Source organism: Saccopteryx leptura, chromosome X (genome assembly GCF_036850995.1).
Source record: "Saccopteryx leptura isolate mSacLep1 chromosome X, mSacLep1_pri_phased_curated, whole genome shotgun sequence".
Classification (NCBI taxonomy): Eukaryota; Metazoa; Chordata; class Mammalia; order Chiroptera; family Emballonuridae; genus Saccopteryx; species Saccopteryx leptura.
The window spans coordinates 37,075,323-37,079,558 of NC_089516.1; positions in this window are offsets into that span (position 1 = coordinate 37,075,323).

The following is a 4,236-nucleotide window of genomic DNA, read 5'->3' on the forward strand; positions in this document are numbered from 1 at the left end:
AAGGCTCCATTGGAGCAAAGTTGGCTTGTACTCTGAGGATGACTCCATGGCCTCTGCCTCAGGCACTAGAATGGCTCTGGTTGTGGCAGAGCAATGCCCCATAGGGGCAGAGCATCGCCCCCTGGTGGGCATGCGGGGATCCTGGTCAGGCGCATGCGGGAGTCTGTCTGACTGCCTCCGTTTCCAACTTCAGGGAAAAAAAAAAGCAATAATCCTCGAGGCTCCCTCCAGTAAGGTGTTCTCACTGGGCAGGACACAGATGGGGGAGATGATGGCCTGTGTGGGGTCAGATCATAAGGGAGCTGCTGACAAGCTCTGTCCACGTTCCTTCCCTGTCCTGGGAGAGGAAACCCCAGAACAATAAGAGAACCAGCAGGGCAAAGAGGTCCCTGGATGGGTAATTTATCTGTTCATATTTTCTTTATTTTAGGGTTCATTTTATTAATTTCATATTTACTAGGAAATCACTCATTTCCTCTAGGTTTCCAGTTTGATTCAATAGGTTTATCTTATTTGAATTTTAACTTCCCTCTTTCCAGTTTTTTCATCAGAATTGTTAACAATTAATGAACAAATATTGATGCGTTATTTTTCACTGAAGTCTATATTTTATTCGGGTTCTCGCATTCAGGCTCAATGTCACTGCTAGCGCCTCTATTTGTTAAAGCCCTCATTGATCATCCAACCATAGAGGTTAATGCTGACAGCTGAGGTACCTGGCAGGTGACTGGATTGTGGTGGTATGATAAATGGGACCAGGAGAGAAACTGGCCTGACAAAGAGTCTCAACACTGCGCTGATGACAGACTTGATTCTCTAGGCTGGGGAAGTGGGGAAAGCTATTAGTAGTTCCATACACAAGAAGTGACAGGATTAGATCCCTAATTTAGAAGGATCAAGCTGGTCACAGCGTGGAGGTTGAACTGCATGAGAGAGGGACAGGAAGCCGAGAGACACTGAGGAGACTGATCAGAGCTGATGTTGGCCTGGACTGAGACAGAGACCATGACTTTGGAGAGGAGCAGGGGTACAAAGACCAGAAAGAGGCTGTGGGCCCTGGCCGGTTGGCTCAGTGGTAGAGCGTCGGCCTGGCGTGCGGGGGACCCGGGTTCGATTCCCGGCCAGGGCACATAGGAGAAACGCCCATTTGCTTCTCCACCCCCCCCCTTCCTCTCTGTCTCTCTCTTCCCCTCCCGCAGCCAAGGCTCCATTGGAGCAAAGATGGCCCAGGCGCTGGGGATGGCTCCTTGGCCTCTGCCCCAGGCACTAGAGTGGCTCTGGTCGCGGCAGAGCGATGCCCAGAGGGGCAGAGCATCGCCCCCTGGTGGGCAGAGCTTCGCCCCTGGTGGGCGTGCCGGGTGGATCCCGGTCGGGCGCATGCAGGAGTCTGTCTGACTGTCTCTCCCCGTTTCCAGCTTCAGAAAAATACAAAAAAAAAAAAAGAAAGAAAGAAAGAGAGAGAGAGAGAGAGAGAAAGGAAGGAAGGAAGGAAGGAAGGAAGGAAGGAAGGAAGGAAGGAAGGAAGGAAGGAAGGAAGGAAGGAAGGAAGGAAGGAAGGAAGGAAGGAAGGAAAGAAAGAAAGAAAGAAAGAAAGAAAGAAAGAAAGAAAGAAAGAAAGAAAGAAAGAAAGAAAGAAAGAAAGAAAGAAAGAAAGAAAGAGGCTGTGGCTAATACCATCCTGAGGATAAAGCTAGCACAGATGCAAAAGTTAGTACTTAAGGAGACTTTGACTATTTGGACACAAATAGGAGAGCACATTCTGCTAAAAGGCGAATATTTGCTAATTTTTTTTTTATTTATCAGACCCATAAAAGATAAAGAAAAGACTGAGAAAAGAAGGGGGGGAGAGTGCTAATCACATGTTGGGGAAGGAGATAACATACTACTTCACCGAATCTTCATGGCCACCCTGAGAGGGAGTAGTTATCCCCATATGCCATATGAGGAGACTGTTTCCATTTCTTTGCCTGAAGTCACACAACTAGTGGGTAGTAGGGCCAGTAGTCAACTCTGTGTTTGTCTTAGGCTCAGGCATTTCCCTATAAAGAAACCTCCATCTTAGATTCCATTCTGAGCAACTAGGAAGTTCTTGTCATCTGAGACCTCAGAGGAAGGGATCATGGGAAGAAGCAGACCAGTGCTCATGGGCAGAAGAACAAATTTTAAAAGGCAGGAGGAGAACAGGCAGTGTAGAAGTTGGGAAGTCATTTTTATAGGGATCTGGATCTGTCGCCATCCCGGCTGCCTGCCCTGGTCACACTCCATAAACCAGTTTGAGTGCATGGCAAGCTGAACCATAGGTTATGTGCAGATTTCCTTCAAGTACAATGACCAAGATTCAACCCAAAGCTGCAAAGAATAGTTGTTTTACTCTATTTGTTCAGAATACTGTGCGTCCGTGTTCTTCCAGCTCATCTTGACCCAGATCTGGATGTTGAACTGTTAGAATCAGTATTCTGATTAAATACCTGCAAAATGGACATAGTAATTCTCCCTGCCTCATCTGGGAAATGGGAAAAGTGTGTGAAGGGCCTAAAGAAGGCGTTATTTCAAAGTGAGCTTAATACCAAAGGTCTGGATTCTTATTTCAAAGCCCAGTGGGCAGAGACCCAAAGATGGAAAAAGGCTGTTATCTGCTGCCATCTTGTGTACATTTTGGAAATAACACCGGAGTGGAGGTAACTAGGAAAAGTTCTTCTCTGCTGCCATCTATTGTGCGTCTTGATAATAACATCAGAGTGTAGGTCTCAGGGAAAGCTCTTTCTCCAAAGGCTTCTGAGCCAATGAAGAATGTGTCAGACCTAGGGCCATGCCCCAGGTTCAGTCATCTGTGTCCTGAAAGCTTCCTACCAGAATGTGGAGTTTTCTAGGTGAAACCTGGAGCAGATCTTGGCACGCCCTGAATCAACTGCCTTCTTACCTCTGCGCACCTAATGACAACTCCCCGCCTTGGCTCCCTACCTTTCCCAGGGCACTTTTTGAACTAACAGTATGCTTATAGAGCTGAAGTCACCACATCTTGGGGTAGTGGGGTTCAAACTAAAGATTTATTTTTCATATAAAAGAGACATCCCAAGAGGACCTAATCAAAAGGAAACCAGGTCTGAGAACAGAAACTTGGGTATGGAAAAACCACAGAGAAGTCTACATGAACCAGACTGCAATCCCTAAAGGAGCTGAGGAGGCAGGCTGTGGAGGAATCCCAGGCTCTGGGATTTTTGATGGTATTAGCCACAGCCTCTTTCTGGGAATCCCAGGCTCAATGTCACTGCTAGCGCCTCTATTTGTTAAAGCCCTCAATGGCCCTGGGGCTGAAGAGACCTTGGGACATTCAAGTCCAGGTATAGTATTTTCAGGAGAAGCTGAACACCAGGCTCCTCAGGCAGCTTTTCAGGAACAGCCCTCCCCTCCTTTCCCACACAGCCATGAAGGCTGGACCTGTATGGAGTGTTGGGTAGAGTCCATCAGCCTTTCTCTGTCATATGGTATCTTGCCCAAGGCTGTAAGCCACTCTCAGTTTCAGAGGGAACTTCAGGCTCTGGTAAGGGCTAAAGGAATATATGAGAAAACTGAAGATTCAGTCAAGACTCCCCCAAGAGATCCCAAACCCATAGGCCACACACACAGCCAACAACCATAGGCAACAAGTTAACAGCCCACACCCTACATTCTCCATTATTTCCATCTCTGTCCAACTATTTACATCCACTTCCGCCATTTTTTATGACCATCCAGCTGTCTCTGTCATTCTCAGTCATTGCCCGTTTCCACCAACAGTGGCCAAGTTTTGCTGTGCTGTTGTTCCTGGTTAATCCTCCTTTCTTCTCTCCTCTCCCTTCCTCCTTATCCCTTTTCACTCTGTCATTCGATGTCTACTTCATGCCAGTCCTCACTCCTCTTCTATATCACCAGTTTTGACACTTTTTGTTAACCCTCCTTACCCTTCCTTAATCTTTGTCTGTTTCTGTCATTCTCCAACTATGCTGGGTTCTTTATGGCTTCCCTCTCTGTCAATCTCTGACCATTTTTACAGCCTTTGCCACTGTGGGCCATCTCTGCCACCCATTAGCTGGACCAGCCTTGGATGTCCATTGTCGCTGACCCTCCCACTGGGATCAGTCCTTTCTATCATCTCTGCCACTGCTGTACTGGCACCCCTAACAGCACACCACCCTATTTGTTGTATAGTAGTTTACACTCTTAGCCAGTCTCCTTGCCCTCCACTCTACTCTCTGG